At 45.8% G+C, this 24,618-nt stretch overlaps 2 pseudogenes; both read right to left on the bottom strand.

Moving 5' to 3' along the window:
* Positions 1 to 1,220: 1,220 nt before the first annotated feature.
* LOC146546215 (uncharacterized) lies at positions 1,221 to 10,633 on the bottom strand (annotated as a pseudogene).
* A 6,656-nt stretch (positions 10,634 to 17,289) lies between these two features.
* On the bottom strand, positions 17,290 to 24,559 carry LOC146546214 (uncharacterized; annotated as a pseudogene).
* Between the last annotated feature and the right edge of the window lie 59 nt (positions 24,560 to 24,618).

Here is a 24,618-nt window from a genome sequence, read left to right as displayed (position 1 = left end):
ATTGCTGGTAAACCCGTGTGTCTTATTTGTGGAGCTAATGTGGCTGTAATTAAGGAATTTAATTTATGACGGCACTACGAGACAAAACATCAGGATAAGCTGAAAAACCTGAATGCAGGGCAGAAACTATGGAAGGTAGAAGAGCTAAAGAAGAATCTAACATTTCTGCAGATGTTTTCCACAAGAGCAAAATCACAAAGGGAAGCTGTTGTGAAAGCAAGTTTTATTGTAGCAGAGGAGATATCCAAATCAGTCCGGCCATTTAGAATCAGAATCAGATTCAGAAAGACTTTATTTATCCCCATGGGGCAATTAACATACAACAGAGCAGCTTGACATTGAAGATAAGGACAGGGCATAAACAGGAAATAAGAGTGAGATAATAAATACACAGAATATACAATGTATACACAAATTACATAGTTTCAAAATTAAAGTGACCGAACGGTGAGTAAATAACTGTAAGTGAGTAAAGTGTCGGCAGTATGGAAAGAGTGTAGTTTATGTTTCTGGTGTGGGAAATGGTCTTATCGGCTGGAGTTAAAAAGCAGAGTGGCTTTGGGGACAAAGGTGGCTCTCCTCCTCTCAGTCCTGCAGGAAATGCAGCGGAGGCGCCGCCCAAAGGGGAGCCATTGAAATGCGGGGTGAAGAATGTGAGAGGGGGTCATTGATGCTTTTGGCTGCCTGTCAAAGGGCCTGTTGGCTGAAAACCTGTGCCACAGTTCTGACAGGCCAGCCAATGATTTTAGAGCACACTGATGCAGTGTGCTGCAGTCTGTTCCTGTTCTGAAGGCTGAGGGAGTGGAACCAGCAGGTAATGGAGAATGTCATGATGCTTTCCAGGAAGGCATAGTAAAAAGTCATTATGATGGGTGTGCTGACTCCAAAGGAGTTGAGTTTCCTAAGGAGGTATAGCCATTGGTGGCACCTCCTGAGAATCTCCTCTGTGTTGGCAGAGAATTTCAGGAGGTTGCCAAAGATGGTTCCCAGGTATTAGTACTCCTAAACTACCTCCACTGGCTTCCCATGGATGGTGGTGCTGACTGAAGCAGCCAGATCCCTCTGCCTACTGGAGAAGGTCACCACCACCTCTTTGGTTTTGCTCACGTTCAGTTCAAGTTTGGAGCTGTCACACCACTCTACAATCTCCTGCAGAGCGGGCCCATGGTGTTGTGAGGGGCCTGAAAGCAGTGACAGGAGAACCTTGCCATCAGCATATTTCACCAGGTGACAGTTGGGCTGAGTGGATCTGTAGTCATCGGTGTAGAGGTTGACGGGCAGGGGGGAGCCAGTGGAGGTGGAACAGAGACCGGAGAGAGAGTTGTTGACCCAAACTTTCTGAGTCCTGTTGGTCAAAAAGTCCAATATCCACAGGATTAGCTGATCATCCAGGTGAAATCGGGAGGAAAGTTTAGTGGCCAGGATATGAGGCTGCAGAGTGTTGAACGCTGATGAGAAATCAGCAAACAGAAGTCTGGCAGAGGAGTGAGGGAGTTCCAGATGTTTGTGGATGGAGTTCAAGATGAAGATTTTTGCATCATCGACACCTCTGTGCGCATGGTAAGCAAGCTGGAGGGGGTCCATCAGGGGGTCAGTTGCTCTTACAATGTGCTGTTTTATGATCTTCTCCATGGCCTTCATTACCAGGGAGGTGAGGGCCACAGGACGAAGATCATTCAGAGACTTTGGGTTGTTTCTTTATGGGATGGGGATGACTGTGGAGTGTTTCCACAGCTGAGGGTCGGTGTGAATGTCAATTGAATGTTGAAATGGAGTCCGGAACACACTTCCTAGTTGCCCTGCACAGTGCCTCAGGACTCGACTGCTGATGTTGTCAGGGCCGGGTGAGCTCCTCTCCCTGGTCCTCCTGAGGGCTCTCACATCCTCAGTCCTGAAGGTGAGTGCAGAGCTGCCAGGTTTTAGTGAGGATCTAGACTCCTCAAGCTGGGTGATATTGTCCGTCTCAAACCTGGTGTAGAAGGTCGTCAGGGAAGGAGGAAGGGTTACTGCCCTCCACCTGGATGGTTCTGGGGGTTGTCACCACAGTATTCACAGAGGCCATGGTTTGGAGGCCCTGCCAGGCTGTGCGACGGTCCCCTGTGGTGAAATTTTTTTCAACTGTGTTTTTATACTCCAGTTTAGCAGTTTTTATGGCCTCTTGACCTCCCTGTTGACCTTCTTTTTGTCCAGAGCAGAGCCGGTGAAGAAAACCCTCTTTTTTTATTAAGGATTTCCTTGAGCTCCTTGGTGATCCAGGGGGTTTGTTGTTGGGGTAGTTTTTGAGGGGATAATGTTGTCAACGGAGAAGGAGATGTATGATGTCACCGTGTTGACTTGTTTGTCGATGTCATCAGAGGGCGAAAGAAGGCTGTCCCAGTCAGTGGCTTCGAAACATCCTTGCAGGGTGAGGATACTTTCCTCTGTCCACAGCTTGATGTTTTTGGTGACCTTTTTAATCCTCTTGATGACTGGGGTGTAAGCAGGGGCCAGCAGGATGGTGTGGTGGTCTGCTGAGCCGAGAGGGGGGAGGGTGAGGGCTTTAAATGTATCTGGTACAGAGCCATAGCATTTATCCAGAGTCTTCCCCTGACGTGTGCTGCATGTAACATACTGTTGGTATCCTTTAAGCAACTTGTCAGGGGAACAGTGGTTGAAATCACCCAGGATGAACTTGGGAGAGACTGGTGATAATTGTTCCAGTTTGTACAGAGGGTTGGTGATGTACTCTGTGGCTTTAGCTGCATCAGCTCTGGGGTGGATGTAAACCAAGATGATGAAAAGCTGTGGGAATTCTCTGGGGAGGTAGTAGGGGCACAGGGACTGTAGAGCACCAGCTGTTGTTTGCATTCCGACACACGTCTAAATGTTGCTTCCCGGTGCGTTCGCGGTCCCTGTCCAGACATAGAGGTGGTGAAAAGCCATCAATGTGCAGAGTGCTGTCATCGTCACTGTTGTTTAACCACGATTCCGTGAACGCCAGAACAGAGGCAGTTCTGTACTCATGCAGGTGGTTGACGCAGGCTTCCAGCTCGTCCAGCTTGGAGTAGAGAGACCGCACATTAGCAAGGATAATGGGCGCAAGACGCTCGTTGTTTGTGTGCCTCCCTCTTGAGTCTGGCTCTCAACCCCGCTCTTATTTAATCTCCTCCTGGTTACCTTGCTATTGTGCGTTTTTCAATTTCCGTGTCCACAGAGTATTTCCTCGGGAAAGCAGTCCGTGGTAGTGGGGCGGAAAAGTCCGAGGCCGGGCTGTAGCTGCAGCCGCAGCTGGATGAGTAAGTCCCTGGTGTAGGTGAGCCTTGGGGGCCTGTCGAAGTGTCGGAAACAAGTCTGAAAAATCACAAAATTGTAAAATAGCCTGCATTTGTATAGCGCTTTCCTAGTCCTTAAAGACCCAAAGCGCTTCACACTACATTCAGTCATTCACACACTAGTGATGGCAGCTACGTTGTAGCCACAGCTGCCCTGGGGCGCACTGACAGAGGCGAGGCTGCCGGACACTGGCGCCACCGGGCCCTCTGACCATCACCAGTAGGCAAACATGGGGTTAGTATCTTGCCCAAGGATATTTGGCATGCAGCCAGGAGGCAGCCTGGGATCAAACCACCGACCTTCTGATTAGTGGCTGACCTGCTCTGCCACCTGAGCTACAGCCACATAGGGGTGGCTGTAGCTCAGGTGGCAGAGCACATCATAAACATTTTCAGTGTCAGTTACAAGCACTGGTGTACAGACAATAGCATGACGTGTAGAGGAAAAATGAGGAAAAGGAAAAGAATACAAATATACTGAGTAGACGGTGAAAAACAACAACAAAAAGAGCATTAAAGTTAGAAAAAGAACACAAAACTGCTCAGCTGACTGGCCGGTCGACCGCACGAGCAGCGACTGTAGAACTGTTTAGCTGATTTAGAGTTTAGAAATGTGTTACCATAGAATGTAGAATTATTTTAGAGATACTGCCTGTGGAGTAATAAAGGCTGATTGTGTCGTGAACTTAGGAGTAGATTGTAGACCTCCCCCACTGAGTGGAAATTCCCCAGAGGAAGTTTTAGGGTGGGGGTCTCAACATTTGTAACTGTGGTCAGGAAGTGAGAGGGGTTTTATGACCTCTAGGGGGTCACCTACACCCACAGTGTTTTAACGGTCACGCACACACATCCACACGCACACTCACTCATGTGCACGCACATACACACAGGTATGCGCACACACTCACTCACGAGCACTCACATAGACACAGACACAGAGTTTCCAGCACACCGTAGGGGGTTTTATGATGGGGTCACTTCTCTAAAGCTGGCTGTAACTAACAAAGGGGTGAAGATTTTTGCAGAGGGACACCGGCCTCTCTTCCCTTCTAGAAGTGCATGCTTAAATGAAGATAAATGAAGATGAGTAAATGAAGATGAATAAAGATTTTGTGAAAATGACTACTGAGTCCGGTGCCATCTCTGGACGCTCGAGGAATGAAAAGAACCGGGGTAAAACTGATTTCATAACAGTTTTGGTGCCGAACCCGCGGGATTCGCTCGAGGCCCAGAGATGAATTGGCAGAGCTGAGATTGTGAAACAAGGCGAACAGAGAGCTAGCTCACATGATTAAAAGGTAAGCACGACCTGTTTATTTTCGAACCGTGCATATTGTTTAAAGCCTAAATTATCTGTTCGCTAAGTTGAACGTATCCCAGCGTAAATTCACTCAGTAGAAAAAAAAAAGGCGGCTAGCGTCCGTCTCAGTGCGACTAAAGCAAGAGACTTTTGCTAAGAACTCAGGTTGATGTTTAGCGTACTGTGAGCGACTAAAGCAAGAGACTTTTGATAAGAACTCAGGTTGATGTTTAGCGCCCCGTAAGGATATCTCGGTGCGTTAAAGCAGGAGACGTTTGTTACGGATTAATAGAATCGGTGTTTGATCCGTGGCGGTGTTTGATCCGTCTTAGTTATTAGGAAAAAAGTGGCGGTGTGTGATCCGTCCCCGTGCGTTAAAGCAGGAAACGTGTAATTATTAGTTAGAAAGCGGGGCTGAGAGGCTTCGTCGCCAGCTAAGGGCTGCGCGTGTCACGGGTTTGGTTACCCCACCTAGTCTCGGACGCGGGGCTAGGACCTGTGAGGGCAGGAGATCCAGGGTGGTGACCTGGGGATTGGTGGCTCCTTAAATAACTAAAGCTAGGTGTTGGATCCTAGTCGTGGTTGATAACCTGCATGAGAGTGGGGGCAAGTTGTTTTGTTAGTGAGAGAACGACTGCTTGGCTCAGCCCACTGACTGCAGTGTGTGTAGATTGCGTGTGTGTGTGAAAGCGCCATTAGAGTCGGCGTCTCGTCTGAAGTACGGGAGTCAATTAAAGTAACAAAAAAGAATTCGTGTCTAAAAAGTGTGTGTTTGTGGTGTGCAGAAATCGCGGCAGAAGGCCGTGTCGTGAATTGTTGGGAACTGTGAAGTCAATTGGGGGTTTAATTTGGTTTTATATTTTTTAGGGGAAGAGAAACCGCGGTATCGAGTCCGTGGCGCAGTTTGAATAATTTGTGAGGTTCACGAGTGGATGGCACCCGCTCTGTGTGCCGCTTAGGGCGTTGTCCGGAATAAGCAGAGGAAGAAGTGTCTCGCAGAAAGTTTGAATGAGACTGCGAGAAGCATGAGGTGTGTGTGAGCCAGCCTCGAGGGGCGGGGTCACAGGTGGAACGAACGAAGAGTAAAATGTGCGTATGTGTGAGAGAGAAAGAAAAGGTGGGGGCGAGTGACCAGCCTGTGAGTGTGTGTGTGAATTCCTTGATGACAAAAAGGGAGACAAAGTAGATTAGTTGATTTTTTGTGAAATAATAAATAGTCAAGAAATCGTAGTGATCAAAGAGGAGAAAATGAACTAAAGTAAATAAAAAAATAAACAGTGGATTAGTGTTAAAGTAATGACAAATAAATTGATAAAATTAACAGTGACTTTTAATGGGCTGAAAGGCTGTGCTGTTTACCTAGATGAAGTGGTGGTATATAGTAGCACCTGGGAGGATCATCTGGATCGTATTCGCACTTTGTTTGAACGATTAGTTTGGGGAAATCTGACTATCAACCTGGCAAAATGTGAATTTGCAAAAGCAACTGTGACCTATCTTGGTAAGGTTGTAGGCCAAGGTTATGTGAGGCCAGTTGATGCAAAGGTGTTGGCCATTAAAGAGTTCCCTGTTCCAGTAACCAAAAAGGAACTCATGAGATTTTTGGGTCTGGTCGGTTATTACCGCTGTTTTTGTCGAAACTTCTCAACAGTGGTTGCTCATCTGACTGATTTGTTGAAGGCCAAAGTAAAGTTTATTTGGTCTGCAGCATGCCAGCAAGCTTTTTGGGATGTAAAAGCTTTACTGTGCTCTGAACCTGTGCTTTTAGCCCCTCGCCTGGATCAGCCCTTTAAGCTGTACGTGGACGCAAGCCACATTGGTGCAGGTGCTGTTCTAGTCCAAGCTGACAAGCAAGGTACTGAACATCCAGTTAGTTTCTATTCCAAGAAGTTCAACTCCCATCAGCTGAATTATTTGGTCATTGAGAAGGAAGCTTTGGCATTAGTCTTGGCCTTGCAGCATTTTAGGGTATATTTAGATTCTGCTCGGCCAATTGAGGTATTTTCTGACCATAACCCTCTCACTTTCTTGAACGCATTGCAGAACCCAAATCAGAGGCTCATGCGGTGGGCTCTCTTTTTGCAGCCTTACAATTTTGATATCCAGCACATTAAGGGCAAAGATAATGTCATGGCAGATGCTTTGTCCCGTGCCCCTTTGTAACCAGCAGCTTCACTCCTCATATGCTTTGAAGTATGTCCTCTCCAGTATCGTTTTCCTTCCTCTTAAATTGCTCCTAGGTACCAAGGTTGCTGAGGTTGGAGTTGAGCTGATGATGATGATTTTTGAGCATACAAAAGGTGTTGAAAGTGAGGTTGCATGTGTGTGTATATATGTTATGAATTTAATATATGTTAGTTCTTCTAGTTGCAAATTCATAATGTAAATGTGTTTGCCAATTCAGGGTGAGACCCTGTTCTATGGGGGGGAAGTGTGACGGCCAGTGGGCTGGCCTTGTGTTTTGCTTTTTCTTTTACCTGTTTCTTGCAGGTAGGTGGAGCTGGCCCAATTATTGATGCAGCACACCTGAGAGGCCAGTCCCAGTGTATATAAAGACACCTTGACTGAACCAGCGAGGGAGGCTGGCTTTGACACTCTCTCTGGCACTTGTCATGTTCATTTGGAAGTTTCAGTTATGGCTGTTATGTCCTTTAAATTGTGTTTAAGTTGCTTTACCTTATTTTGATTAATTATGTCTTACAGTCTTTAAAAGCCTGTGTGTGGTCTCCCATTTGTTTGTCACTTCCTATGAGCCGGGTTGTGACAACAGAAAATGTCATTGTGAACCTGAGAGGTTACTTTACTATTTATTCGATTGTTCAGTCTGACGTCACTAGCCGTGTCTGGACCTAAACTCCGCTGCAGGTCCATATATCAAACGATCACTGTGGCATTACTGAGAGTTGAAAACTGTCTAAAGTCTTTCATCTTTAATAAAATGATCAGCGTTCTGCTCTACCAGGTGTAACAATTGAGTTTAACATCCAGGCATCCATGAAAACGGAATTTATGACATTTAACGGAGTTAGAAGTTAGCAGGGAGTTAGCTCGCTAGCTTCTATCTAAATACAATATAGCATGTCCTGACTGCGGGGTTTTGGAAACAAATTAAAACGTACAGCTCTGTTATCACTTCCAGCATAAATGAAGACAGAAAACTAAACAGCAGTGACGTTTGTAGGGTTACTGAAGTTGGGCTAGCTGGTATATAATGATGTGCTACGTGACCGCTAGCGACACAGCTATGTTAGCATAATATAAACAAGCTAACTTTTTTTTCCACTCGATAAAAGTTAACGTGAGTGTTCTCGGTGGTCAGGAACAAATGTAATCACATGGCAGGATGCTGTAAAAGGACCAAACTTCAGCCAGGAGAACAACTGAGAATGACTAACCTCGTATTGTAGATGGATATCCACAATACGAGGTTAGTCATTCATATACTGCTGCACGGGCTGGGCTGTAGTTACATCCTAAGGTTTTAAAAACTGAGCTTAAATAAATGATTAGCGGTAATAAAAGCCGAGGGAGGTCAACAGTGATCACTGACTGTTTTAGGAGCTTTTTGAGATCAAATAGAAGAAAATACATAACATTAAACATGTTAACAACACAAAAGCCATATTAAACGCAGACTACTTTAGGCCCGGAAGTAGGATTCGTCGCGTCATCACTGAACAACCGGATAGGGTATATAAAGACATACAATTATAATGACATTGTCGGTTTTTTAATCATTCAGGCTATTTGCAGCCTTTTGTAGAGTGACCTATAAGAAATTGTTATTATCAATAGCCTAAGTAACGCTTCTGTTCAGTCATAATCCTTGTATTCTTTATGCTTCTTTTAATTGTAATGTGTTACTTAGACTAGACTACTGTTTTTGGGTTAGGTGAGCGATTTCACAGGCTAAACAACCTAATAGTGCCTCCCATAGGATGTCCATGGTGCCTCCTGTCCACAGAGCTGTAGGCTACTGTAAGCTACTCTCTGCTGCACTGAGTGCGCCTAATTTTGAATGTGCATCTGTAGCTTGTCTATGATTGGATAATGATGTGAGGGTGGGAGGAGCGGGAGAACAGCTCCTAGTTCATGGCCACAGCGAACGAACCAGCAGCACGCACCATCTGCAGAGTGGAGAGAGAACACGAGAGCAGAAAACGTCGAGCAACGACGTTTTTAGGACAAATCACAAATATACGATTTCAATTGTTTTTGATGATCTGTGGTTGTTCATCTGAAGTTTGCACGGTAAGTTTGACAGGCTACTTTTTTCCAGACATCACTAGCATCAGTATTTAGACTAATCCTTGATAACTTAGCGCTAGCATGCTAGTTCAGCTGAAAAGCACGGGCAAACTTTTGAAATACTGAAAATGGTCACCTGTGTCTCTATTAAAAAGATATTGGTCACATTAAGAGGCTATGTACAGTGGTCCCTCACTTATCACGGGAGTTGCGTTCTAAAAATAACCCGCCATAGGTGAAATCCGAAGTAGCCATTTTTCTTTTTCTTTTTTTTAAACTATTATAGATGTTTTAAGGCTGTAAAACCCCTCACTGCACACTCTTTACACTTTTCTGAGACAGGCATGAACATTTTCACATTTTTCTCTCTTCTTTAAACACTCTCAAAGTTCAAACCTTCGTAGAAAATAAAGTCCAGTGTTGTAGAATGAAACCAAAGATCAAACCCTTTTTTCAGGTCCAGAACACTGGAATACCGCAGCTGCCAGAGAATTCAACATTAATGAATCAATGGTACGGAAGTAGATGAAGCAAAAAAAATTAGTTGAGTAAATATGTCTGTGAAGGTTCTCAGTCATCTAGGTCATCGTAGTCAAAGGAGCTTGCAAAGAAAAGCGTCTGGACTTCTTTAAGTTGCTTGAAGACGGTAGAAGCTTCTCAGATGAGAGGTGAAACGTCGTCAAGCAACTTAAAGAAGTCCAGACGCTTTTCTTTGCAAGCTCCTTTGACTTAGTTGAGTAAAGTTTGACTTTTCTGTTTTGTTTCGTGTATTGCGCCTTAAAATACAAAAAATACGGTAACTTCTACCTTCCTTTAGCATGTCCAGAAGTCCAACTTTTTGTGTGATGTTAGCATCTTTCTCTGCCTTTTGGGTGCTACTGCAGGTGCCTTTGACGGTGCAAAATGTTTCGTTGACAGTGTTTGCTGGGGAGAAAACTTACAAACATACAGTACAGCACTTCAGAGTCACACGCTAGCGAATAAATATTTATGTAAATTTAACAAGCTCAACGCATTCTGTGCTGTACAGGAGATGCGGCACGAGAATGATTGACAATCATACTTCATACTTATGCAAGGCTTCAGAGGATAAGAATAAGAATAAGATAAGAATAAGAATAACTTTATTTATCCCGAGGGAAATTCTTTTGTCATGTACATGCTCAAAGCAGCAGGAGACAGAGGAACAGATGAATAAGATAAGAGATATACAATAAGAATAGTAGTATACAGTAATATACAGTAGGATAGTGCAAGACATAGTATCAAATAACTCTAACGAAGTAATATATATAACTATTTTTTTTATCAATCCTTTATTTATCCAGGTAAAAAATCTCATTGAGATTAAAAATCTCATTTCCAAGAGAGACCTGGCATCATGGCAACAAAAGTCACATACCACATAGGTATATAACATTTAAAGCATATACAATATCCTGGTGAATAAATAACTTAACTATCAGTCTAGAAAGTGAAATAGTATTGTGCAATACAATAAAGGGAGTAGCAGCGTATGATGGGGGAATGAAACAAATATTCAAAAAGGCACTCTTGGGTGTTATTGCACAGTCTGGAAGGGAACAGAATAACATTGGTAATCGTCTCAGGAAAATCACCTACAGAGTGAGGAAGAGTTACACAGTCTTATTGCCACCGGTACAAAGGATTTACTGTGGCGGTCAGTTCTGCATTTCGGGGCAATGAGTCTTTTGCTGCGTTTGCTCCGATGGTCCATCATGGGGGTGTGCATGGGGTAGGAGGGGTTGTCCATGATAGAAACAAGCTTTTTTTAGCATTCTCCTTTCAGACACCTCCTCCAGGTTCTCAAGTCTGACACCCAGGACAGAACCAGCCTTTTTAATCAGTTTGTTCAGCCTGTTGGCATCAGCTGTCTTCACTCCACTTCCCCAGCACACAGCTGCAAAGAACACTACGCTCTCCACCACTGAGTGATAGAACATGGTCAGCATTTTCCTACCAACATTGAAGGACTTGAGTCACCTCAGTAGGAAAAGCAGACTCTGCCCTTTTTTGAAGATAGCATTGGTGTTCATGGTCTAGTCCAGCTTACAGTCCAAGTGTACCCCCAGGTACCGGTAGTCCTCAACTATCTCCACATCAGCCCCTCTGATGGTGACAGGGTTAGGAGGAGGAGCCTGCTTCCTAAAGTCCATAATCAGTTCCTTTGTCTTTGTGATGTTAAGTTGTAGGTGGTTTAGCTCACACCACTCGACAAAGCTGTCCACCACACTCCTGCACTCCTCCTGTCCATCCCTGATACAGCCCACAATGGCAGAGTCATCCGAGAATTTCTGCAGATGACATGACTGAGACTTGTACCTGAAGTCAGATGTGTAGAGGGTGAAGAGGAAGGGTGATAGGACCGTCCCCTGCGGCGCCCCTGTGCTGCTAAGGATGTTATCTGAGCGACAGCTCTTCAGTCGAACATACTGCGGTCGACTTGTTAAATAGTCCGTAATCCAACCTACCAGTGGGGCGTCCACCTGCATTTCCGTGAGCTTATTCCCCAGCAGTGATTGTCTGATCGTGTTAAAAGCACTGGAGAAGTCAAAGAACATGACCCTCACAGTGCTCCCAACAATGTCCAGGTGAGAATAAGCCTGGTCCAGCAGGTATATGATGGCATCCTCCACGCCGATACGAGGTTGATAAGCAAACTGCAGGGGGTCCAGCCAAGGCTCCACCAGCAGACGCAGATGTCTCAGGATGAGTCTCTCCAGCGTCTTCATGACATGTGAGGTCAGAGCCACTGGACTGTAATCACAGAGGGTCGATGGATTGATCTTTTTAGGGACAGGAACCAGGCAGGATGTCTTCCAGAGTGATGGCACTCTCTGCATTTCCAGGCTCATGTTGAAGATCCATCGTAGAACTCCAGACAGCTGGGAAGCACAGCACCTGAGGGCCCTGGGACTGACACCGTCAGGGCCAGCAGCTTTGCTGGAGTGGAGTCTGCCCAATTCTTTTTTGATGTCATCTGCTGAGAGGGGCAGGGTGAGAATGTCTGAGGGGGCAGGAGAAGGGGGAGGCGAAAGGAGAAGATGGGAAGAGCTGGGTGTGGAGACAGGAGACGTAGGGCAGTCAAGCCTATTGAAGTGCAGATTAAGGTTATTAGCACTTTCGACATCCCCATCCATCCCAACACCTCTCTTTTGTCTCAGGCCAGTGATGGCCCGCATTCCATTCCACACCTCCCTGGTGTTGTTTTCCTGAAGTTTGGTTTCCAGCCTCCGTCTGTAGGACTCTTTACCCTCTGCAATCTTGGCTTCCAGCTCCTTCTGCACCACTTTCAGCTGATGTCTGTCACCATTTCTGATAGCTCTTTTTTTCTTGTTCAAGGTTGCTTTGATGTCTTCGGTAACCCAGGGTTTATTGTTGGGGAAGCACAGAATGTTTTTTTTGGGGACCGCAGTGTCCACACAGAAGTTGATATAATCTGTTACACAGCCTGTCAGATTGTCAATATTGTCCTGATGAGAATCACAAAGAACATCCCAGTCAGTTGACTCAAAGCATCCCTGCAGAGTCTCTTCCAACTCCCTTGTCCATATTGTAACTGTTTTTATGGCTGCAGGTTGTCTCTGAACAGCAGGTCTGTAAAGGGGCTGGAGGTAGACCAGGTTGTGATCAGCCCTGCCCAGAGGAGGGAGAGGGCAGGAGGTGTATGCCTCAGTGGCATTGGCATAAAAAGGTCCAGTGTTTTGTTGTGTCTTGTTTTGCAGTCCACATACTGCTTGAATGTAGGTAGAGCAGTGGAGAGGTTCGTGTGGTTAAAATCGCCCGTTATAGCCACAAATGCAGAGGGACCACGATTTAGTAGGTCCGCTGTCGCAGAGCTGATGACGTCATACGCCTGTGCCGCGTTGGCGTCATGGGAGATGAAAACAATGACGATAATGGTGAGGGAAAACTCTTGCTGTAAATAATATGGTCGAAGACCGACTGCTAACAGTTTGATGTGTTTGTTACACACAGCCATCCTCACCTTAACGTGACTGGGGGAACACCAGCGGTTGTTAACATAGAGAGCGAGTCCTCCTCCCCTCTTCTTCTCGCTGCTGCCTCGGTCCCTTTCCGCTCTCACACACGTAAATCCGTTTATATCCACCACCTGGTCCAGGATGTTTTTGTGCAGCCATGTCTCCGTGAAAGACATAACACTGCATTCTCGGAAAACTTTCTCTGTCCTTGTCAGCTTTGTGATCTCCTCCATCTTATTAACCAGCAATCTGACATTGCCAGTCACTACAGACGGGAGAGCAGGACGGAATCTTTTCCTCCTCAGTCTTCGTGTTTTCCCGGCTCTGCAGCTGCGGTAGTTCCTCTTGATCACCGCAGGGGTCTCATGCTGAACACCGGCATGGCTGTGCTGTCTTAGCCCCAGCAGCAGGTCCCAGCTATAGACAAAGGGGCAGCGTGGCGTCGCGGTCATCTCAGTAGTTTTACACGGAGTTTCGTGTCCAAACATGGATAGAAATTTCTTGACTACACAAGAAGTATAAACTAAAAAAATAACTAAATATACAAAAAGAAATAAATAAGAGGAAAAGAAAGAAAGGGGAAAGTGATTTTCAACTGTAGAGAGCATGCTAGACAGGCTGCCATCCGAGACGGCGCCGGAAGTCAAGCGGATACGGGGACCGCAGAGTGGCTGCTCAGATGATGTGAAAGAGGTGGTCCTGCTTCTGCTCAGCTACTTTGAAGAGATGGAGTCCATGCTTTCCCATGTAGAAGATACATGCTGAGTCTTGATCGGAACCTAGTCAGCACAAACATATCCTCCTTCATTTCTGCATTGTGCATCATGTTTGGGAGCTACTACAATTTTAACATCCATTATCCATCTGAGCTGGCTTTCACTCTGAAAGTTCTTCAAAGGTGAGCAAATATGTCTTTTTTATTTCTCAGACCTGAGAGTCTCGCGTTGCAACAATTGTAATTGAGACTCTGGGATCTGGAGTCTGGCTCTGAGGTGGCTGGAATCCAGGTCTGGCTCTGAGTTTTGGCTGGGTTGGACCCGTATTCAGACTGTTTTTATAAAATAACAGTCTGAATCTGGGTCCAAGCCTGGCCTAGACTCAGGGCCAGACCAAGACTCGGCTGACGTCTAACTACCTATAACCTTGGTACTGGACTTTTAAAATGCAAAAGTGTGACTTATCACTGCAAAAGACACATGTTGTGAAGGGTGCCAATACTTTTGACCATGCAGTGTTCACTTCCCAAAGCATTTTGGTGATATTTTGTCTTGAATTTGGAGAAACCCATTCTTGTTGCAGTTTGGCCATGGCTGTGTATGTGTACGTATAGGCTTGTACTTATTTTTTAACTGGTCAATTAAAATGCTTAATATGCTTCTATATGATTTTATTCTACAGGCGTTTCTTCTCCATAAACCCAGAAAAAGGAACCAAAAAAGAGAACAAAAACTCGAAGCCTCTTTGTAACAAGAACCCTTGAGTCCTCACCCTGATTCAGTATCTCTTTGACCACGATTGGCGTTAAGCCTGAATATTGACACTCTTTCTGGACTGGTAGCTTTTACCTTGTTAAATCCACAATGTGCACTTTGAAACTTTTTCTGGTCAAGGGTCTGCCACCTGCTTGTTTCATGAAGATGTTCTTGCTTTGAAGGAATGTTCCACAGTTTTGTTTTTTTATGTTTATTTGTTTGTTTTGCTGGAGGAGGTGGCTGGGGAGAGGGAGGTCTGGGCCTCTTTGCTTAGGCTGCTGCCCCCGCGACCCGGCCTCGGATAAAGCGGATGAAGATGGATGGATGGATGGATGGATGGATGGATGGATGGATGTTTGTTTTTACAGTGCTGTTACTGCAGTGTTTATAGGTTTGTTTCCCCACAGGTGATTTTCCCGATGTTTTGGTATGGTAACTACACATGTGTTTCCTATGACCAGGGCCATGGTTGTGGTGACAGCAGAGTGCATGTTGCGCAAGATTGTGATTATGGTAATTTTAGCACAATATGTCGTTTTTGTTTTAAATTCTTAACAGTCTGCCACATGCTTGTCTCATGAAGATGGTTCTTGCTTTGCGGGAATGTTCCACAGTTTTATAGCATTTTGATTGAATTGTGCGACTTTTGTGCAAGTTGTTGTGTAAGTTGGAAAAAATGCATCCAATTGTTGTCAATTGTTTTATGATGATGGCTGCAAAATAAATTTCCCAAAAGTGATATTTTCCTCACTAGTCTTTTCTCAAGATGTATTTTTGCATGTTTAGGTGTAGGGATAGCAGTAAGAGGTTTGCAGGTTTATGATTTAAACTTTTACATTAAAACATAAAAATACAGCATAGTAATATATTTTGTGTATAATATACAGAGCAGCTCCATTTAAAATGCACACCATTTCACCATTGTTTTACCAGTTCAAATTAGTGTTTTGTTTGATATTTCCCTGTTAATTTTACAATTTATGGATCCACAGTAAGCAATTATTACATGTAAAAAATACAGGAAATATTCTATGAATATACAACAATTGTGTGAAATTAACTTCTTTTTTTTTTGTAGATTTAACAGTTGTGAGTTCCATTCACTGTAAATCAGTTTACATATTTTGTATGTAAAGCTATCTACTGTGCTGCTGTATTTTTTACAGGAAGTCCCTGGTAACCCCAGCTGCCAGCGTTTTCCTGTAAAAACAGCACTTTTTTTACAGTGTAGGAAGTAATTGACTTATTTTTGCATTATTTCCCTTTTCACTGGATTCACCCGGTACACAGCCCTACTCCAGCCCTAACTACATGCTTTAGCAAGAAGGAAAGTTTTAAGCCTAATCTTAAACGTAGAGATAGTGTCTGTCTCCCGAGTCAGAACTGGATGTTGGTCCAATAGAAGAGGGGCCTAAAAACTGAAGGCTCTGCCTCCCATTCTACAAGTAAGCCTGCGGTGCGAGAGCAAAGTGCTCTAATGGGGTAATGTGGTACCACATGGTCATTAAGATAAGATGGGGCCTGGTTATTTAAGTCCTCATATGTGAGGAGCAGGATTTTGAATTCAATTCTGGATTTAACAGGGAGCCAATGAAGTGAAGCCAATATAGGAGAAAACTGCTCTCTCTTTCTAGTCCCTGCCACTACTCTTGCTGCAGCATTTTGGATCAACTGAAGGCTTTTCAGATAGTTTTTAGGACATCCTGGTAATAATGACTTACAGTAGTCCAGCCTAGAAATAATAAATGCATCAACTAGTTTTTCAGTGACACTCTGAGACGGGATATTCAGCTTCAGGAAACGCATTGGAACAACACCGTAGTCTGTGACCTGAAAATGACAAACAAGCAAGATAACTAATTTTGGATTTTGAACTGTGGAACATTGTTTTATTGAAAATACAACATATGACTGAGACGTGTTGAATCCTGCACTCTCAGCTATGAACAACCTAGCCTACTGGAACAAGCCACGGAGCACTAACCCAGAGTAACTTGTTTTTCTGGAAGCAGACATGTGTTAAGGAACCAGGAAAAGAAGTTAACTGAAATACCATCAGTGACGTGTAAAGTTTTGGGCCTAGACAATGTGGGAGGCTGGTAGGAACAATCGAGTAAAAACTGAAAAACATTGGCGTCGTTCACTGCTCTCACATTGGAATGCATGGTCATTCTCAAAACTGCAGCATATGTGCAAAGTGAAGGTAATAGTGTCAGTCTCCCAGCTGACCTAAAGAAATTATGTATTCATGATAATGTGAAGGGCTATAATGACGTAAAGGGCATTAAAAATGCAAACTGATGATAAAAACTCTTGAAACACACTTTTTTTTTATCAGTTAATATACCTCATACACCTTAAAGAGCTCATATAAATCTATGCTCTTCATGCAAGGCAACACAATACGAAATAGTTATTACAGTATTGTGATGTTTGGAGTTCAGCTATGGTATTAACTGGCTCTTATTAAAAACTGAAATACATAAGCCGGTCATACATTGTAAATTAACATTTACACTGGCAGCAAAAAGCCCCAGGGCATGACACCCACACCTGCAAATGCTACGCATCCATGGACTTGAGAATGTGCGGAATGATATGAATTTCTTTTGTTTGGATTCTTGCCGTTCACACCCGGTTTCCTGAGAACAGGAATGCTTGTTGTAGTGATGCACCGATACCACTTTTTTGAAAACGAGTACGAGTACGAGTACTTCCATTTCAGTACTCGCCGATACCGATACCGAGTACTTAATAAAAACATGATTTAAATTTACAGGTAACAGCTTTAGTCCTATAATTTAACAAAAAACAAACAAACAAGGGACTAGTTTGGAATTAAGAACATTTATTTAAAATGAAAAGCATGTTGTATGCAACATATTACAGAATAAATAATTATAAAAAAACAAAATTTAATTTTAAATTTGTTCGTCTGTTTCTCTGTTTAGAAATCACACCAGCACAGTCACAGCTGGGATGACATCAGAGGCTAGTGCGTCGTAGCTGCTCACTTTTTTAGTTAGTTCCTCAAAGGGGGCGAGCATGGCAACAGTCGTCTCCATAAGAGCCCACTGGTGAGCGGTGAGATGGTCAGGGAGTTCATGCTCGGACACCCCCAACACTTGCGCTGACCCTGAATGTCCTCGAGGCGGGAGTAGGCTAAGTCGGGATGTTTAAAATGCCCAACTATTTTCCATCCCACTGCTATAGCATCAGCTATGCTCATCTGTGCTAATAAGCCCTCGTGAACAGCCAGTTGGAGCGTGTGCGCGACATATGGCAGACTTGGGAGCCCTGCGTCGTTCATGGCTTCAATCATGTTTTTGGCATTGTCACAAAGCACAACATGTACTGATGTCTTAGGTATACCCCATGTCTGGAGCATTTCCTCAAACACATGCACTATAGCCTGGCTGGTGTGGGAGCCACGGAATTGTTCGACATGTTATGGCTCGTTGCGGCGTGAAACTCGTCTATCCACTGGGAGGTTAGGCTGATCAGCAACACGGGGCTAACACTGCTTGTCCAAATATCCGTGGTGAAACTAAACGCAGAGGAGGCTTGCAGTAGGCTGTGGATATGTTTTTTCACGGACAGCTCCGTGTCAGTCATGTAGTGGCGGCTTGGGAAATCATATCTGGGCTCCAGAACATGTAGGAGACGCAGGAATCCAACATTTTCTACCTCCGAGAGTGGCAGGTCACTCAATGCAATGTACTCGATAATTGCTTGTATTATTTTCACAGCACGTAGATTGTCTCTGGACATTTTCTCTCGCCTTGCAAGAGTTTGCTGCAGTGTGGGTTGTGTTGGTTTAGAAGCGTGGGTAAACTCCTTGTACTCATTGTCGTGTTGGGATTTTAGGTGCTTGATTAAATTGCTTGTGTTAAATGCGCTACCTTTTGAGCCTCCTCTGGACAATTTCGCTGAGCACAATTTGCTCAGACATGTCTCGCCTCCCCTTCTCCCCCGCTCTGAGCTGCAGCCGGGGCCTGGGGGCGGGCACTCGGCGCCTGTGATTAACCCCTTACACGCCGCTCAAACATAGACCGTGGTATCGGTCCCCGGTATCGGGGGACTTTTAACGAGTACGAGTACTTTAGAAAATGTGGTATCGAGGCCGATACCTGATACCGGTATCGTATCGGTGCATCCCTAGCTTGTTGGAATGGAGAGGTAGAGTAAAGGGTAAAGTATGGCCAAGAGGTAGTGCTCCAACAGCAAGGAAGTGATCGAGGGTATCAAATACAGAGTTCTCAGACGCTCTAGGAGTTGAAGGAACCTGCCAATATCCCTTTGATAAATGTAATTTGGCCACACAAGTAGCGGATCCAACCCAATCAACACAGTCATCAATCCTAAGTAAGGGAAAAGAGTTGGCTTTAGGGGCTGCATTTCTTTTCGATAATTCGTACAGAATCGAAGAGTATTGTCAGACTTTGGCACTAATACACATGGGGAGCTCCATGTGCTAGCACTTGGAAGAGCTAAGCTATGCTCTAGGACACGTGCCAAACTCAAGGCCCACAGGCCACATCCAGCCCGGCGTACATTTATATCCGGCCCGCAAGATCATTTTATATAGATTTATTACTATTGTTATGCATGGCCCGTCGATATGAGGTGCTAATAACACACAAACAACAGATCCCATAATGCAGCGCTGCAGCCTCCTTGCCAGTCAAACTTCTGTTATTGTGAAGCTAGCCCCTCAAAATGGCAAAGAGAAAAGTTGATTCTGAAAACAGAGCCTTTCAGCACCGGTGGGAGGCTGAATATATGTTTACAGACATTGCTGGTAAACCCGTGTGTCTTATTTGTGGAGCTAATGTGGCTGTAATTAAGGAATTTAATTTATGACGGCACTACGAGACAAAACATCAGGATAAGCTGAAAAACCTAAATGCAGGGCAGAAACTATGGAAGGTAGAAGAGCTAAAGAAGAATCTAACATTTCTGCAGATGTTTTCCACAAGAGCAAAATCACAAAGGGAAGCTGTTGTGAAAGCAAGTTTTATTGTAGCAGAGGAGATATCCAAATCAGTCCGGCCATTTAGAATCAGAATCAGATTCAGAAAGACTTTATTTATCCCCAAGGGGCAATTAACATACAACAGAGCAGCTTGACATTGAAGATAAGGACAGGGCATAAACAGGAAATAAGAGTGAGATAATAAATACACAGAATATACAATGTATACACAAATTACACAGTTTCAAAATTAAAGTGACCGAACGGTGAGTAAATAACTGTAAGTGAGTAAAGTGTCGGCAGTATGGAAAGAGTGTAGTTTATTTTTCTGGTGTGGGAAATGGTCTTATCGGCTGGAGTTAAAAAGCAGAGTGGCTTTGGGGACAAAGGTGGCTCTCCTCCTCTCAGTCCTGCAGGAAATGCAGCGGAGGCGCCGCCCAAAGGGGAGCCATTGAAATGCGGGGTGAAGAATGTGAGAGGGGGTCATTGATGCTTTTGGCTGCCTGTCAAAGGGCCTGTTGGCTGAAAACCTGTGCCACAGTTCTGACAGGCCGGCCAATGATTTTAGAGCACACTGATGCAGTGTGCTGCAGTCTGTTCCTGTTCTGAAGGCTGAGGGAGTGGAACCAGCAGGTAATGGAGAATGTCATGATGCTTTCCAGGAAGGCATAGTAAAAAGTCATTATGATGGGTGTGCTGACTCCAAAGGAGTTGAGTTTCCTAAGGAGGTATAGCCATTGGTGGCACCTCCTGAGAATCTCCTCTGTGTTGGCAGAGAATTTCAGGAGGTTGCCAAAGATGGTTCCCAGGTATTAGTACTCCTAAACTACCTCCACTGGCTTCCCATGGATGGTGGTGCTGACTGAAGCAGCCAGATCCCTCTGCCTACTGGAGAAGGTCACAACCACCTCTTTGGTTTTGCTCACGTTCAGTTCAAGTTTGGAGCTGTCACACCACTCTACAATCTCCTGCAGAGCGGGCCCATGGTGTTGTGAGGGACCTGAAAGCAGTGACAGGAGAACCTTGCCATCAGCATATTTCACCAGGTGACAGTTGGGCTGAGTGGATCTGTAGTCATCGTGTAGAGGATGACGGGCAGGGGGGAGCCAGTGGATGTGGAACAGAGACCGGAGAGAGAGTTGTTGACCCAAACTTTCTGAGTCCTGTTGGTCAAAAAGTCCAATATCCACAGGATTAGCTGATCATCCAGGTGAAATCGGGAGGAAAGTTTAGTGGCCAGGATATGAGGCTGCAGAGTGTTGAACGCTGATGAGAAATCAGCAAACAGAAGTCTGGCAGAGGAGTGAGGGAGTTCCAGATGTTTGTGGATGGAGTTCAAGATGAAGATTTTTGCATCATCGACACCTCTGTGCGCATGGTAAGCAAGCTGGAGGGGGTCCATCAGGGGGTCAGTTGCTCTTACAATGTGCTGTTTTATGATCTTCTCCATGGCCTTCATTACCAGGGAGGTGAGGGCCACAGGACGAAGATCATTCAGAGACTTTGGGTTGTTTCTTTATGGGATGGGGATGACTGTGGAGTGTTTCCACAGCTGAGGGTCGGTGTGAATGTCAATTGAATGTTGAAATGGAGTCCGGAACACACTTCCTAGTTGCCCTGCACAGTGCCTCAGGACTCGACTGCTGATGTTGTCAGGGCCGGGTGAGCTCCTCCCCCTGGTCCTCCTGAGGGCTCTCACCACATCCTCAGTCCTGAAGGTGAGTGCAGAGCTGCCAGGTTTTAGTGAGGATCTAGACTCCTCAATCAGAATCAGAATCAGAATCAGAAAGGGGTTTATTGCCAAATGTTGAGCAGGTTTACAACATCAGGAAATTGCTGCGGTGCTTCAGTGCAAACATAGTGTCATAAGTTGCGCTTAAATAGACATGAAAAAATAAAAGTAAGAATAAGAATTAAAAGTGCTACGTAGAAAGATATATGCATGAGATATACATGAGATATACATGAGATATACATGAGATATATACATGAGAATAAGAATTAAGAGTGTTACGTAGAAAGATATATACATGAGTGCAGGTGGTGATCAGTGCCAAACATGGAATGATGCAGTGACACAGCGTAGGGTCATGTGTTAGTGGCGGGGACAGTCATATGGTTATTGTTCATGTGTCCAACAGCAGAGGGGAAGAAACTGTTCTTATGGCGAGAGGTTCTGGTGCGAATGGACCGGAGCCTCCTGCCTGAGGGGAGCAGGTCAAACAGACTGTGTCCAGGGTGATAAGGGTCAGCTGAGATCCGAGCTGCACGCCGCAATGTCCTGGAGGTGTACAGGTCCTGCAGAGATGGGAGTCTGCAGCCAATCACCTTCTCAGCAGAGCGCACAACACGCTGCAGTCTCTGTTTGTCCCTGATAGTGGCTCCAGCGTACCACACAGTGATGGAGGAGGTGAGGATGGACTCGATGATTGCAGTGTAGAATTGCATCATCGTCCGTGTTGGCAGGTTGAATTTCTTCAGCTGCCTCAGGACGTACATCCTCTGCTGGGCTTTCTTGATGACGGAGGTGATGGTGGGCTCCCACTTCAGGTCCTGGGTGATGGTGGTACCCAGGAAGCGGAATGAGTCCACAGAGGTGATGGGGGTGTCAGTCAGGATGATGGGGGGGAGTGGGGCTGTGTGCTTCCTGAAGTCCACAATAATCTCCACTGTCTTCTGGGCATTCAGCACCAGGTTGTTGTGGCTGCACCAGGACACCAGACGTTCAACCTCCCTCCTGTAGGCAGACTCATCCCCGTCCGAGATGAGTCCAATAACGGTGGTGTCATCTGCAAACTTGATTAGCTTTACAGACTGGTGGGTGGAGGTGCAGCAGTTGGTATACAGGGAGAAGAGCAGAGGAGAAAGAACACAGCCCTGAGGGGAGCCGGTGCTGATGGTCCGGGAGTCCGAGACATTCTTTCCCAGCCTCACATGCTGCTTCCTGTCCGTCAGGAAGTCAGTGATCCACCGGCAGATGGGATCAGGCACATTCATCTGGGAAAGCTTGCCTCGGAGATGGTCTGGAAGGATGGTGTTGAAGGCAGAGCTGAAGTCCACAAACAGGATCCTGGCGTAGGTTCCTGGGGAGTCCAGATGCTGCAGGATGAAGTGTAGGGCCATGTTGATGGCGTCGTCTACAGACCTGTTGGCTCTATATGCAAACTGCAGGGGGTCCAGGAGGGGGGCCGTGAGGGTCTTGAGATGGGAGAGAACTAGGCGCTCAAATGACTTCATGACCACAGATGTCAGAGCCACGGGTCTGTAGTCATTTAGTCCAGTGATCCTAGGTTTCTTGGGGACAGGGATTATGGTAGAGGACTTGAAGCAGGCAGGCACATGACATGCCTGCAGTGAGGAGTTGAAAATGCCAGAAAACACTGGGGCCAGCTCGTTTGCACAGTGTCTGAGGGTGGCAGGAGACACACCGTCTGGGCCGGGAGCTTTCCGAGCATTCAGATTCTTAAACTGCTTCCTCACATCTGCTTCATGAATATGAAGAGTTGTGGTGGGAGGAGGTGGTGTGAAATCCTCTTTTGTGTGGGGTGAGGAGGGGGGTGTTGTAGGTGAACAGTTTGAAGGTGGTGATGGCTCTATGGAGGGGGGAGAGGTGGGGGAATGAGTGTCCAAAGTGTCTCTATTGTTGGGGCCGTTGGAGGTGTGAAGGCTGCCTGATGGCTCGTCAAAACGGCAGTAAAAGTCGTTGAGGGTGTTGGCCAAGATCAAGTCGTCAGTGGAGTGGGGGGTTTTAGGCTTGTAGTTTGTGATATTCCTAAAACCTTTTCACACAGAGGCCGAGTCATTCTCTGAGATCTGCTGCTGCATCTTCTCAGAGTGCTGATGTTTAGCAATGTCCACTTCTTTAGTGAACCTGTACTTGGCCTCTCTGTAGCAGTCCCTGTCTCCGCTTCTGAACGCCTTTCTCTTTTCCAGCCACAGCTTTTTGAGTTTAGGAGTAAACCAGGGTTTGTCATTGTTATAACTCACCCTGGTGCGTGATGGCACAATGCTGTCCTCACAGAAGTGGATATAGGAGGTGACAGTGTCCGTAAACTTGTCCAAACTGTTAGAAGCAGCCTTCATTGTGTCCCAGTCTGTGGTCTCCAAACACGTGCGAAGCTCCTCCACAGCCTCGTTGCTCCACAGTTTTTTAGTCCTCACGACAGGTTTGGAGAGCTTCAGCCTCTGTCTGTACGCAGGGATTAGGTGGATCATGACGTGGTCAGAAAGTCCGAGTGAAGCGCGGGGCACCGCGCGATAGGCCCCGCTGATCGTGCTGTAGCAGTGGTCTAATGTCCTCTCCTCTCTGGTCGGGCATTTAATATACTGCTTGTATTTCGGAAGCTCATGGCTCAGATTGGCTTTGTTAAAGTCCCCAAGAGCAATGATGAGAGAGTCCGGGAATGTCCGCTCCATGTGGAGAATCTGCTCCGCGAGTGCGCACTGAGCTGCCTGCGCATCCGCGTCTGGCGGGATGTAAACAGCGGCCAGGATAAATGAAGCAAACTCCCGCGGAGAATAAAACGGTTTGCAGTGAATAAAAAGATATTCCAGAGAGGGAGAGCAGTGCTGAGCAATCACTGTCACATCTGTGCACCAGCCACTATTGATGTAGAAGCAGACACCTCCACCTTTGGTTTTACCAGAGAAAGAGGCCTGCCGGTCCGCGCGCAGCAGATGAAAGCCCTCCAGCTTGAGCGCGCAGTCTGGGATGTTCTCACTGAGCCACGACTCCGTAAAACATAAGACACAGGAGGAGGCAAAGTCTCTGTTCATGCTTCTCATCAGGGCCAGTTCGTCGATCTTATTCCCGAGTGAGCGTACATTGGAAAGGAAGATCCCAGGAAGAGCAGTTCGCAGTCCGTGTCTCCTCAGACGCACGAGTGCGCCGGCTCGCTTCCCTCTCTTTCGGCGTCTCGCTTTCCTGGTCAGAGTCTGCAGTAAATCTGCCTCAGATGCGACAAATATTGGAAATAAATCCACAGGCGTTGTAGTCCTGTAGTTAAGGAGCTCTTCTCTGGTGTAAGAGTATCCAGAGGAGTGCCCAGACACAGAAGAAATGCACAAAAACAAAACAAAAGTAACGCACTGAAGCACCAGGGCATCCATACGCGGCGCCATCTTGGTTGAACTGGGTGATATTGTCCGTCTCAAACCTGGTGTAGAAGGTCGTCAGGGAAGGAGGAAGGGTTACTGCCCTCCACCTGGATGGTTCTGGGGGTTGTCACCACAGTATTCACAGAGGCCATGGTTTGGAGGCCCTGCTAGGCTGTGCGACGGTCCCCTGTGGTGAAATTTTTTTCAACTG

Source organism: Mchenga conophoros, unplaced genomic scaffold (assembly GCF_057382185.1).
Source record: "Mchenga conophoros isolate Kocher_MC1m ecotype Shallow Benthic unplaced genomic scaffold, M_conophoros_male_GT1.1 unmapped_scaffold_4, whole genome shotgun sequence".
Classification (NCBI taxonomy): domain Eukaryota; kingdom Metazoa; phylum Chordata; class Actinopteri; order Cichliformes; family Cichlidae; genus Mchenga; species Mchenga conophoros.
The sequence above is the reverse complement of the archived record's forward strand: the minus strand, read 5'-3'. Positions and strand labels throughout refer to the sequence as shown.